This window comes from Pararge aegeria, chromosome 3 (genome assembly GCF_905163445.1).
Source record: "Pararge aegeria chromosome 3, ilParAegt1.1, whole genome shotgun sequence".
Lineage (NCBI taxonomy): Eukaryota > Metazoa > Arthropoda > Insecta > Lepidoptera > Nymphalidae > Pararge > Pararge aegeria.
The window spans coordinates 8,331,829-8,346,980 of NC_053182.1; the positions used below are offsets into that span (position 1 = coordinate 8,331,829).

Sequence of the window (15,152 nt, forward strand, 5' to 3'; positions counted from 1 at the left end):
CGCATTTGTGTAAATTTTCGCTTGGAACAGGATTTGGCTGGTTCGCCAGGATTCAGCCATTGCGATGAGCGTTTCCAATTATCGTACAGGATCCACTTTCATCACAGGTTTGTCGGTTTGCTGCACTCAATCCATGAGGTACCTTTCAAGCTTGATCACCTTGCCAATTTGCGTCAAGTTGCATTGAAACAGTTTTATCACTGTAAGGTTACTTGAATTTTCGTCAAAGATAAATGCCATTCTAAGCTAGATCATCAATACGAGATGATATGCAAATCAATAAAATGAATCTAGAAATTATTAAAGAACTTTGTCATCAATCCTTTTGATAACAACAGTCATGGATTTGGAGTATTAATATTTGATAAGACGGTGCTGCCACGTTGGAAATAAGGACTGGCGATTAAAGCGATGGGGGATAAAAAAGAAAAAGGAGAGGAAAGAAAAGATGGCGCGGAAAGTGACATCGGCCGTTTGGGATTATTTGGCGAGATTTTAAAAGGAAAAAGGGAGAGGAATATATTAGTAAAAGAGAGTAATCGACAAATTATATGTTAGTGTATGATTCTAAAAATGGTTTTTTATTTGGACTGGAGTCATTTTACATCACTAACACCACAGCCTGCAGTTAGCTCGGACGTTATTTGCAATGGATCTGCTTTCACAATAGCCTTCAATTCTTCATTATTAACTTTGGTCTCCGGTTGTCCACGGGGCTAGTTCAGCAGGTCGAAATTTCCAAAACAAAAACGTTGAATCAAAACAGCACTGTGTTTTATTTTGCGACACCGACGCTATGTGGTGCCACGTATAAACTCACGATATTTCAAGTTTTCGATTTAGGAAACTGAGTAACGCAAAACGCAAACGAAAAACAAAAAAAGTTAAAAACATGAATTAGGGTTTTCGAAACACATAAGCATGAACAAATAGCTGTATAAATTTGAAATTGGGAATCCTAACTAAAAAGGAGATATTTGATATCAAAGTGGCCAGTTCGACAAAACGCCAATTTCATAAGTCAGGACCTTATATTTATCTACCTACATTCGAGCATTTAAGATATCTTAATATCATCATTATGACTCGTGAATGACGCACATTATTTTATTCAAAGAAAATCTATTAATTGGCTACAAAGTAATGCGTATATCCGTAGCTCCATGGCTACGCGTGACGCGATCGCGGGGAAGACGCCATCGCCAGTCGAGATGCATTGGCTACGGTATGCGCCCGCCCGCCTGGCGTAGCAAAAAGCTCGCTACGTTAACCTTGTGCTAACAGTAAAATAAACTGGTTTTTTTTCTGTAATTGTGTGTTTAGAATTATTTCAAGGTAAGTTATAATTATATTATTATCTCATCTTAACATTTACCAAGTATTAACAAATTACATAAATAACTTAACTGAATCAAAGCTAGAATTCATAAATCCTAGTATGATATAATAAATCATACCTATTCGTAGCTTTGTATAATGTCTTTTTTAAAATCTACGTTCCTTATGCACCGATTTTTCAGCATAGATTCCGGATAATTTAATAAATATATATAAAGATCGAACGATCTTAAATAAAGTTCAATGTATCATATAATATTCACACAAACATAAATTGTAAAATCATAAATTGTTCAAATCTTTTTGTGTATTAAAAAAGGGTTTTTTTAATCTTATACATGCTCTGAAACAAAGAGTAGGTCTAGTTATTATATTTTGTGTTTTTTGGTATTATTTATCTTGAAGCGTTTAAGCTTAAAATAGGTACATACCTTATCCTTTAGTACCTTTCTTCCGCTATACAATTTTTCATTAATCTTTCTGAATTCTTTTAAATTAATCGTTTAGTGCTATTTTTATCAATATAGATAATGGAAGTTAGTTAACGTCTTCCAATGAATTTGACTGTAATAAGCATATGCATTAAGCCCCGGCTATTGGAGGCTTCTTTAGCATGATACATTCAACTTATAGGTACATATTAGTAACAAAGCGAAACGCGAAAAAAATTTAATAATAGCCTATTGTTTATAGCCTCTTAAATATAAATTCAATGCAATGAATGAATTTATGAGTTACTTAAGCCTTATATGCCTGATGTGATTGGTACGGTATATGCCTGCTATAATTGGTGATATTGGTACTCTCTATTGGTACATAAATCAAGAGTTATAAAGATTTCATTCATTGCATCAACATATTCGTACAATATTATGTAACACATCATATTGTAGTACGAAATATATTGTGCCCCTGTAAAGTTTAGGCCTGTAACAATATCTTATTGTATGTTATATATAAATAAAACGAAAAAAAAAAATAAAAAAAATATATATAATTCATTTATTTCGACTGACTTGGATAACAATTGACATAAATGTTTAGTAAAATACAAAGTTCAATGTTAGTAAACTTAGCCTAAGGAAATAGTTAATATAAAACCCTTCGAGCATGCCCGATTGGAAAGCACGTGTACCATGCAGCAATGGCACAGGTACCGACAATCAGTCCTGCCAGCAAGTACCCTCAGAAGGCCGCTGGAACTAGCTAGAAAGCGCACCTGCGCACCAAGGATGTACACCGTTTTTTTTTTATAATAAGGTGGAATTCAAATCATAATTTTTATTAATTACAATTTAATAAAGGATGTGTCGAAGTTTCGTTTGCACATAATAATATTTAGGTATTTGTTTAACCAATACCTCCAGTTTCCTTAAACAAGAAACACAACTGGGTCAAGGTAATCACGGATAGGCACCAGAAAGATTGCGACCTATTTTAGCTGATTTAGAATAAGTATATTACTTGCTCAATTGTATTCAAAACTGATTTCATTTGCGAAGTAGGTAATAAATATTTAACCCGTAGTCTTTTAGTATTTTTATACGCAGAATTTCGACATACAGAAATCGTGAACCGTGAAAACACGACTAATATCTCTCGATAAAGCGGTTAGTCAATTCTTACCTCTAATGTTCAAAACGTTTACTTAATATAATTGTTTTATAAATATAACCTAAAATAAACTATTTAAAACTAAATAAAATCTAAAACGTCCTCGAAACCAGCGCAGCGAGGCACAGTTCCTAAGATGCTGGCAGCATTGCCCCTTTGGATGGCCAAACTGATTCGTTGGCCAAGGTAACTGCCCGCTCTAGGATCACCGGAAGACTCGATAACCCTTTTCGATAATTCTTTGAAAACGGTTCTTGCCTCCGGACCCCACGGTCCCAAAGTCTCTACTCCAAAAGGCACAAAAATGAAGCTGCTATCCAGGTTTTCATATTTACGCCTCTTGGCCTGCTCGGCACTAATAACGACACTATACTCTCTCTCAATAACGACATATTACTCAAATAAATCCTTTATTTAATAGATTTCCTATGAGGTTTTGTGTTTGCTACCAACTTTAATAACATTAAGGTTTTATTTTTCATATTTTCAGAAACTCAACGTTCGATTATAAAAATTAAGCTTAATTTGCTATACTCTGCGAAAAGCAGGTTTCTTCAATGCTTCTTCTTCTTTCCCTGGGCTTGTCTCCGTACTTGGTCGGCCGGAACCTTCCGGTGTAGGTACACTGGTACGGCTCCCTGCTGGTTCACTCCAGCCAGCCGAGCTCACTCCAGAAGCTTAGCAGGCTGCCCAGGTCGCCAAGTGCTTCAGGGAGTGATGCTGGGGAGCCAAGGTTTCTTCAATCCTTATACTCCTCATCAAACAGATCGGCAATGTAGGGTACATTGCCGAAGATCTGTTTGGTGTGGACGCTTCGCTCCAAAACCGGAGCCTCCTGAGGAGATTTTGACTTTACAATGAATAATTGTTAAAATAATGATCAATTGTTAAAACAATTACACCATACAGATTCTCTTGCTTTTGGCGGAATATAGCAAATTAAGCTTAACTTTCATAATATATCATGGATTTCCGCAAAGTACCGCCGGCTTCTGTCCAATATTCAACGTTAGATTTTTATTATTCTTTCACTTGGGAAATCTATGAATAAGTACATTATAAACATATAATGGAAGGGTGACGCTATTAATGGGTTTGAGTGCGTTTAATGTGGCGTCGCACTATGAATGGGGAACCGTGACGTCATCGATCCGACCGCGCCAACTCCGACCGTTTGAGATATCTAAAATGGAAATTTGGTTGATCACGCAAAGCTACGTATAAATTAGGTACCTATCCACTAACGGTAGATTTTTTTTGAATATAATTAGTTTTCAGTCATAAAAAAACGCTGTCCTGAGAAAGAGTCTGCTATATTGAGATAGAAACTTAATAACTAATTAAGAGGTTTTTTTTAATTTTTTTATTTCATTTGACTGCAATCTCACCAAATAGTTAGTGATGATGAAAATAGTAACGGGCTGATCTGTTAGGAGTATGGCAGATATAATTAAACCGGAACACTAAATCACTTAGCGACACGCCTTTTCGGTAGGGTGGTAACTGGCAACGGAAGCATCCCACCAGAGCCACTCTTCTTCTTATCTTCTTTTTTTGATTTGTTTATATTTTTGGTATATAAAAAGGTATGTATATATATAATAATGTAAATTGTTGATGTTGGAAAAGAGCAACTGCTGAGTTTCTTGCCGGCTTCTTCTCGGTAGAATCTGCCTTCCGAACCGGTGGTAGAATCACTACAAACAGACAGACTTGACGTTTCAAAAGTGCTTATATTAGGCCTACTTGAAATAAATGAATTTTGAATTTGAATTTGAATTTGAATATATATATATATATATAGCTGTTGCCCGCGACTTCGTCTGCGTTTGATTTTGTTTTTAAAGTATTCAGTATCGCTAAGCCTTAAATGATTATAGTTGTATATACATATAACATGTGACTGTCAATTAATTATAGACAAATAATTTGCAATAAAATAAAATTGTGACTTTACTTAAAGATCTAAGCTATCCTATCTCTTAAGTTGGACCAGACTGCTCAAAATCGGTTCAGTAGTTTAGGAGTCCATCGCGGACAAACATCGTGACAGGAGATTTATATATATTAAGATATATATATATATATATATATATATATATATATCTAATAAATGTGTGTATCTTTTTGTATTTATTAACATATAAATGCCTGTCTAAAGCTAACGAAAAAAAACAAAAAACAATATTTGTTTAGAACGGCTCTTGAAAAGAAAAAGTTGCCCTTCTGTTTCTTCCCTTCTTAAATTTTCAGTAAGCCCCCTAAAAAGAAAATTTTGCATAAAAAATCTCGTTAAAAAAGCTAAGGGGAGCGGTATCAATGTTCATGCCGGTACTTTCGTACCGAGTTGCGGCATTCGTTAGGCTAATTACTTGGGCCAGGCCGTTTATAAGTTGAACTAGTTTCTAAGCTGTTGTAGTAGTTTCTACCTTCTACTTTGATCTGTATATTATAAGTATTTATGTATATTATTCATGAAAATATTCACTGACCATCTTAGTAGGTACCCATAACACAAGCTACGCTTACTTTGGGGCTACTCGTAGAATGGCGATGTGTGTATTTCAAACTTTAGCTTTTAAACTTTAATTTTTTATTCCATTACAATTTAGCCCTTGACTCCTATATCACCTGGTGATGATGCAGTATAAGATGGTAGAGGACTGACTTGTTAGGGGCAGTTATGTAAACCCACACCTCTAATAGGTATCTACTCCTTATTGTACCGAAACGCTAAATCGCTTGACAGCACGTTTTTGGCGGTACACGGTAGTGTGGTAACTAGGGGGGCGAAGCCTACCAGACCAGACCAGAGAAAAATTTAGAAATTAAAAACTGTCTCTATAGATGAGTACTATAGTAGTGGTATAGTCTAAAAAAAGTTTAGACATTTACGTTGGTAGACCTCGGATGAGGTGGACGGATGACATCAAGTGAGTCGCAGGGAGCTGCTGGACCCAAGCAACACAACACTGCGGTATTTGGAACTCCCTACAAAAGACCTATGTCCGGCAATGGACGTCCATTGGTTGACCTGATGATGAAGATAAAACTGGTCCTGCCAGGGATCTGTCCCAAGTAATAAACAATAAATACAACTGCGCCACAAAGATCATTAATATTCTCGTTTTCAATCGGAACTAAGCTATTAAAATAAAGCGACCTTAATTATGAATCAATCACACGCGACAGTCCATTGTTATACCCAATTATCATTATACAGATCCCCACATTTTATCATCAATTCTCCTCGGAAGCGAGCTTTGCAGCCATTTCTCGTTGAGCATCATAGACCAATGAAATGGTCTTTAATATATATGCAGATTAAAATCTAGCTGAGACATAGACCGGTTTCAGTTTTTACAAATGATTGTTCGGTGATGCTACAAAGTACTCATCAATTGACACGTGGTCTAGTTATGATGATAGTACATAGTCTGTACTCAACAGTATATGAGCGATTGGCAGGATATCGTGAAACTATTATGTATATTAATTTTTTTAAACCGGTAAGGGAGTTGTTGATAGATTATATTATATACTTTGCATTCTATTAAAATAACACCTCTGACGAGTAAGTAGGTATTTAATATTAATAAAATAACCAAACATTACGAGTACATTTTTTATGGATGAATAGAGAAAACAAAACTGACGCATACTTTGTGGGTTACTTCTTCTCAATCAATTCTATGCTATGCTAAATTCGGTCATAAAACCCATTTTATTCATCACTTATTTAACTTTTGGTATTACTCCGATCTCGAACAAACTTCACGTAATCGAAGTTAAAAGCAGAGTGTGTAACTCTAACTCGGTCATTTATGCCCTTTTAGCACAATCTTCTAATTCGCGGACACTTTTTGACGGTTAAATATACATCTAATTAAAGATTTATCGAAGATTGGAATTTTATAACATCACACTATATGGACCTAAAGTTACGAGTTCTAGACTTTTTGTTCTAGAATTCTAGAATTTTGTACCTTCTACTTTTATTTGATGATTTTTATTTTGAAAACGTTCCGCCCAAAGCGCTGGTTGCAAAAATGTAATTGAATTTGATCTTTAAAATAAGGTATGTGAGTTCCATTTTACTCTGTGTTTTGATTCTGTGAAACGATCCTACGAATGCGAACGTAAAAACCTTATTTTAAGGGTAGGACGCTTGGTATGAGCAGGTATACTCGTTACTTCTCCCTTAGGGTCGACGTCAAGTGTCTATTTCATTTCATGAAGAGACGGCTAGCGTTAGCGGTAATTGCTTTTACGCTCCAGCTTGTGTTGTTTTAACAAGATTTAATTGAGATTTTTTATGCTTGACTATAGAGATAATTTTATCTTTTTTAAAGCTGAGTACAAAACACATAAACTTACCTTCTTTCATACAAACGATGAGCATACCAAAGAGCTTAGAAAGTAACAAAATAAAGTCATTAATTTAATATGTTACTATCGAATAAATCAATGATTCAAATAATCACAAAACAATCCGACTTATTATCATTAACCAATGGACGTCCACTGCTGGACCTTGGTCTTTTGTAGGGAATTCCAAAGACGGCTCCAAACAAAGTCTTGTGTCGCTTGCTGGAAGCAATTCGAAATTAAGCTTCTTTGGATCTTAGAGTCTGGTTCGTTATATTACGGCCCTACGGGTTCAGCGCTGAAGCGTTTATTTTAGGTATTATTCGAAAAACGCGAGGGTGTCGATAAATCAAACAAAATGTCCATTTTTTTTCTTTTTAAAAATCAGAGTTGTCCGTTAAATAAAAAAGTTAAATTAAGATTATTTTATGGCCTTTATTCCTAATAGTAAATATGAATTTGAAATGAAGGCTATAAAATAAGTATGAAAAAGAATACAGTATTAGTTAGACTTCCTATTATTACTTGAAATATATACTATTGAAATAGGTTCAGTAATACCGTGTTTATCAATTACAGATAAACAAACATATATTTTCCTCTTTATAATACCTAGATAATAAACATTATATTCCACCGCCTACCTTATAGCTTATGCTCTAACTTTTTGCGCCTTGGGTGTTCTGGAAGACATTGCAATGCGATTTAGTTGCCAAGTTTTACCTTCCATCTGACTAGCTCGCTTGCTACTTTGTGATATTCTTTGTTTATCGGTACAGTAAAGGCGTAGTCTGTTGTTAATGTTTTAGTGGAAAAATGGCATATTTGAATCAATAATTGTTGACTTTGAATGTGTTCATAGCCTAATGAAAATGTAACAGGGATTTTATTTTTTATTTTTATCCATTTACAAGTTAGTCCTTGACTGCTTTTTCAGCTGGTGGTGAATGATGACGAAGTCTAATATGGTAGTGCGCTAATCTGTTAGGGACATGGCACTGATATTGAACCCATAATACCTCAATATGTTTTAACGCGACGTCGTACTACTGGAACGTTAAATCGCTAGCACCGACCGAGGCTCCTCCTTCTGCCTGCCTCCGAAGATAAGCAAATAAGTTTTTCTAGGTGCTCGGTTACAATGTATGCACACAGTGAACTAACCATGGCCCAAGTTAATATAGTTATTAATACTATGGTAACGCTTATGCGTTAAGAACCAGCTTATGAACTTTCCTCAAAAATGCCTTCACCCTCTCGTGTACTACTTCATTACTCAAAAGAAAATAAACATCAAAAGCTCTTTATGTGCCTCAGCTACGAAAAACTTTTACTTTGTATCTGTATATGCAGTTGTTTAGCAAATACTTCAGTATACGAGTTATAACATAACATATTTTAAATTTATATTCCTAACTGGTCATAAAAAAATCTTAATACCTGTCGAGTAGTGCAGGTATACCATACAGGTACGGTAGAAAGTACTTCAAAAAGTTGTATCAATGGTCAGATTGATTGTTAGACTATTCTGACCGAAGAGAGTTTTTGATCGAAAGATTCCGCTTTTGCTTCTCCAAAAATAGGTCTAACCGTTTTCCAGTGTATTTAACCAGATTTTTTTTTTTATAATCATAATGTTTTGCGACGCTCTTTTATTTTTTGTTGTTAAAATATTTGTTTGTTTTATTATGCAACTCGTGTACCAGATTAAAATATGATCAATGAAAGTTTTTATATTACCTACATATATATATATTTCAATACTCTATCGTTTATATATGAACAATAAAAGTTGAATCAAAGTTGAAAAGTTGCTAGCTACGATACTGATCTTCCATCCGATCACGTAAGTATTTACCTGCTAAGTCAGCTTTCTTTTCGAAAATCCTTCGTTACCCTTCGGTTTCTGCCGAACGTAACGTACGTACGTTTTGCCTATCACTTAGCGGCTACAACATTTAATCAAATATGATTGTAATTGAAATGTGTCCAATAGTCATTATCATTAAACTCAGGCCATTATTTTCCCACTGCTGGGCATAGGTCTCCTCTCTCATGAAATAAGAGCCTTCCAAGCAATGAGTTGGCTGGCTTCAACGATTTCTATCACATTTAATAACAGGGTCCAACGCAACGGCTGTATGTGCTCTTTGAGCCACAGGGGAGCAAAATTCTAATTTAATAACTTCAGGCCGCAGTTCAATATATTCAAATTCAATTCAAATTGAAATTCATTTATTTCAAGTAAGCCTAATGTAAGCGCTTTTGAAACGTCAAGTTTGTCTGTTGCTGCAAAGCTGACTCTTCGAAGAAGAAGCCGGCAAGAAATAGTGTTGTATTCTTTCAACCTCCATTTGAAGGGTAGGTTTTTTATTTAGTAGCCCAAGTAAACCCCACTGTAACCATTTACCAACCTGAAGTCCCGTTAAAATGAGATCAATCGTTTTGGAGATTAGCCAGAACAAACAGTAAGATAGAGAGATATACAATTTACGGGTTTGAATTAGATTTTAAGCACCGTACTAACATTCTTGTATATACAGAGTAAAGAGCCATCATAAACAAATCTGCCACCAGAAGACTCTCGATTAAATTGATTTTTAATTTCGGGCGCAAGGCAGTGGAATACAAACCAAAAACATTGAGCATTTTTTGTCTTTCATCTATTAGTATCTCAAATGTCCCTATGCTACCGTACAACTCCGCTCCCTCGCAGTCGCTTGCCTCCCTTTAAGGAATAGGAAATTCGGTTTTCCTTTTTCCCTCGAGTCATTAAGAAATCAATACTTCAGCGTTGGGGTGTTTTCTACACGATAAAACGAATGTTAGTGCCACTTTTTCAGCCTAAGATACGATTTAATTTACCTATATACTAAATAGCTTAATTGTATATAATGCGCGATAAAATTTAGGTTACAATCGAGAAACGAATCTAAATTTTATTTTCAGTAATTCTTGACTAAAAGTATTTTTTTTTTAATTAGTACATACCTTAAGGGAAAGGAAAACAAGAAAATATGTGGAAAAGGGAATGAATATTAACCTAACAAAACAAAATTAAAATCAAATCAAATGTATGTAAATAAAGTGTCAAATATCGGTATATGTCTCCATATTAACAGAATGGGGTCAAATATTTACGGTCACAGCTTGTTAAGATAGTCCATATACATACTTTCATAAGAAAGAATATTTGAACTCTCAGCTTTCTTGTCGATTGTGCCTCTTTTGTTCGTATTATTGTGAATTGCGTGACTTGAATGAGAACAGCTCGTAGCACTTGTTTGTGCCGCAGTTTATGTTTTCTTACTATACTATTAATTCTTTAATTTTCTATACTATTTATATTTACAATAATTTAATTTATAAAAGATACTTAAATGTGTTTAGTATTGTTTATCTTTTTTTTTTTTTAGCTTCTTTGTCATTTTCTTTTTTTTTAAATACGCTAGCTAAATAAATACGTGACGTAAGAATCAATATATTTAATAGCTATCAGTGATACTGGTGGTGATCTAAATTTTAATACAAAAAGTCTTAGGTATTGTTTTCTTTCGTGCAAATTTAAGCATAGGCTAACAAATGCAGAATAGGCAGTGGGAAAAATCGTATCAGAAAAATCAAATGTACATACCTAGATCTCTGAAAATAACATCCAGATCAAAATTGACAGTTAAGAAAATTTCAGAGCCAATTTGTTCTTTTAAGCTTATTCACTTTATTTGCATCCCAATTTTTCTATATTACCGGGTTTCAAATGAGTGAACGATATTATTATGATTGAATAAATAATGTCTATTTTAATTGTTCAAAACTTCTCTGTAAACTATATTAGACGTAATGTTATTGTTTGGTACCAACACATTATACAGATTTTCCGTAAATAGATTGATGAACATATAAAAAACAGTCTAACAGAATTAATATCACTCACATTGTCGCGGTTTCATACCTATCTCATATTACCTCTTTAACCATTAATCCAAATTATTTACAGTAGGTATAAGGGAAAAATCTATTGTTTTAAATACTTAAGACTATAATATTACTTATTTTAATAAGAATTCATAATTTTTGATAATATGACTATCACCACCAGGCTACTTTGAAAAAATATGCGAACAGGCAGCTCCATGATAAACGTAAAATATATCTATTTATCATCATCATCATCAACCCATCGCCGGCCCACTACAGTGCACGGGTCTCCTCCCACAATGAGAAGGGTTTAAGAGTTATCACGGTGGTCAAATAATTAAGTTTAAAATTGGGAAAAAAACATTTGCTTAACTTAAATAACTTTTGTGCCTGTGACATCGGACCGACTAGAGAAAATGACAATAAGCCTTGTTAAGGACCTTCCATTTTAATCGTCAACAGTTGACCCTTACGAAATATACATTACTTTCTTTAGTAAATTTATAACATTTGGTATTTAAGTCTGTCATGATTGCTGATACACTTGTTTGCAGTGCGGCTACGACTGAATTGCATTAAAGTAGACAAAGGTTATATACGATCTGCACGCGAAACGAGAATATGATACCAGAGTTAAGTTGAAAAAAATTGTGCTATCATTTTCCAAGAATTTTAAACTAAATCTTATCTTAATAGCCAAACTGAATCGATATTCATACAGAATAAAACAAAAAGTAGCAGTATACCTTATCTGTTCCTCATTTACATGAATGACCTTCCTTACCTTATGGACATTCACGGGATAGTATTGTTTGCTGATGATACATCACTCGTGTTTAACATTAAAAGATTAGAAACAAATCTTGACAATGTAAACAATTGTCTCGCTGAAGTAGTATAATGGATTGAGGCTAATAATTTAACGGAAAAAAATAAGATGATTTAATTCACGTTACCCATTGTAAAACAAGTAAAAACTATTGTACAACTTAATAATGAGGAATCTGGTGGATACAACAATCTTTTAAGGAATAACTTTAGACGCTAAACTTCAATGGGGGCACACGTAAATAATTAAGCGAAAAAACTTAGTTCTGCATCATACGCGCTTAAAAAGTTTCGTCATATGACAGATAATATAAATAAAAACTACTAGGCTTGTGTTTTTTAGTCATTTGCACAGTGTTATGTCCTACGGCATTTTATAATGGGTTACTGCTGCTGAAATCGGTTCTATTTTCGTCCTGCAGAAGAGGGCTGTTCGTGCAATATATAAAATGGGCACAAGAAAGCCATTAAAGGCTAAATTTAAATAAATTAAAAAAACGATTGTCTGTAAATTCGGTTTACTGACGATAGTTAATCGTGACAACGTCATAAGAGAATACTGATGGAATGGTTGCATTTTTCAAAAGAAAATTTAAATTTAATTTGTTTGATAGATATTTTGTATGGATATAGAAAGTAGATAGATTGAAATCACAATTGAATTGATCAAGTTACATTTATTTGTACGCATGAATACAATTATGTCAATTTTTTTTACAATGTACATAGTTTCTATCATCATCGTTGCTATAAACAATTGACACCACATTCACTTTTCACTGCACTTCATACTTGACGAAAACATGTAAATGTATTATTGTATAGCAGCTGTCCACGCGGACGCATCGCTCACTCAAGTAAGAGAGAGACAGATGTCAAACGCTGCCGAGCGCGGAGGCCGATTGTGCCTCTTTGTCACTCGTTCCGCGCTCTCGCTTGCACTTCCAGTCTTAAATGGAACGCCTCAGAGCGAGGTAACGCCGCATTTTGTCATGTTTTTTCGTGCATGCAGCCGGCTCCATCGAATTATAACACGTTGTCACGTCAATAATGACGGTGCTTAGTCAATTCATATTTGAAAATTTAGTAAAAGTAAGTGCACACGCACCTAACTCCGAAAAGATAGAGTTCCGTACCGGGGATCGAACTCGGTCCCCCGAAACTGAAGCCGAATTCCTTACCCACACATGATCTATAAACAGAGTGAAAATATTATTTTATATCATCATTGTCACTTTTTATCTGCAGGTCTGCTTGTTCTTTGATTGATTTCTCCATATACTTTAAGTATACCTACTATAATTGTTTCTTGTATTTTTTTCTTCGTGTATTTTTGCGATAAGGTTTTTTCAGTGTATAGCTCTGTGCTATGTTGACTAGGGCTTTACTAGTTTTAAGGGCTTTGCGTCTTGGATAACTTATTATAAAGCACAACTTCGGCATGCTTATTGGCGTTCATCCATGCGTTGAACATTTCCAGCCCGCTGAGTTCATAAGATCTTTACATCCAGCACAATTTTAGGCTTGCCTAAGATATTTTAAGTTTAATGAAGATTGGATACGTAATAAGTCATCCAAGTTCACAGAACCAAATTCATATAATTTGTTTGTATTATAAGTAAACGAATGTTATATAAAGTATGGTTTTTAATAAAAGTACTTTAAATTTACTACATATGAATTATAAACAGGAAATATTGATTATAAATAATAACTATTGTCATTGCAGTGTTTATGTATAATAAATACATCATGCAGATTTCAGAGCAAACGTATCATTTACGCCATCTAGCTACGGAATAGAACTCTACGCATGGCTACGAATGTCTACAAACTCCGCTACGAAACACTAGCGCCTTAGCGCCATCTGTTAGAAAATCGCAGAGCCTTCGTCGCAGAGGTTCGTTGAGAGTAGTAATAAAAGCACTCTCTGAGCTGAAAGCTTTTTAAAAGCGACATCTCTCTGAATAGGGGCTCTTTACATAGCCGTGAAATTAGGAATGTTAGAGGCCGCATCTTCAGCTATATCGACGATTTTATGGCCATAATAGTTTAAAATGAATGAAATTAATTTCAGATGGCTTTAAGCATTCTGAACTCTTTTGGTTAAACATGAATCGAAATACGGTTTCCATATTTGTTTTTTTTTCAAATTCTAAATAGTATAATTTGTAGGTTAGTAAAATATTTTCATTTTCGAAACCCCAGTCATACTTATATTGAGAAAAATTGTATCATTACTTGAAGTAATCCACAGGCTAAAAATTTCCTGATAGTAATCATATCAAGTAAGTCTATAAAACATATGTTATATGGAGCAAGGGTAGAGAAACTCGATCGATTAAGCCTTCACCAAACAATTTACGATATTTCATTGCGTTATAATATAATAACAACAGTAGGTTATAAAGGTTTCATGAAAAGGTTCATTCTTGATTGTATTATATAAAGAAAAAATGGTAATTTTCAACGGCTGGCTTGCATGAGAAGCCGGCGCGACGGGTGAGAGGGCGCGTGCCTTCACCACGCGATCATTTTGCAACGACAACCGCGAGGGGTGCACGTCTAAGCTCTCCGCATAGACATTCTTTATACCATAACCTCGTTAACTTAAGTGACGTAAAACATTCTTATATCTAATCGTGTATAGTGGTCGTGTATCGAGGACTTAGTACCGCTGCATTGGAGCCTGTGATAGCGAACTTATGGTTTAACCTTGCTTGCTGCATTTATTATTCAGTGGCTGCGCTGAACTATGGCCAGGATGGCGCCCTTTACAGGTACTGTTACTAAAATAGAATGTTTTCACTAACTTTCTAAATTGAGAGCTAATGGTCGCAAAGATCGGAAATCTAAAAGATCGGAAATTAAATAATCGGTCGCGCGTTGCACAATGCATGCTTTTGTGACGTTTCATTTTTAGAACGCAGGTCTTAGAAAATGGATATAAAATTATTATAATTCAGCTGCATTCTGTTTATAATAAATATTATTAGATTTTTAAGGCTACACATGTGTTATGTTTTATAGCTCTGTTGTAATTAAGTTATTGTTTTTATATAACATTAATAATTTCGTTAAATAAA

The 15,152-nt window shown here is 34.5% G+C and overlaps 1 protein-coding gene across 1 annotated transcript in view; it reads left to right on the forward strand.

Moving 5' to 3' along the window:
* The first annotated feature begins 14,632 nt into the window (after positions 1–14,632).
* Positions 14,633–15,152, forward strand: part of LOC120636102 (schwannomin-interacting protein 1 homolog) — a 51,878-nt gene continuing 51,358 nt past the window's right edge. The window contains exon 1 of the mRNA XM_039907402.1: positions 14,633–14,846. The gene's annotated coding sequence lies outside the window, so the exon portion shown is untranslated. The remainder of the gene's footprint in view (positions 14,847–15,152) is intronic.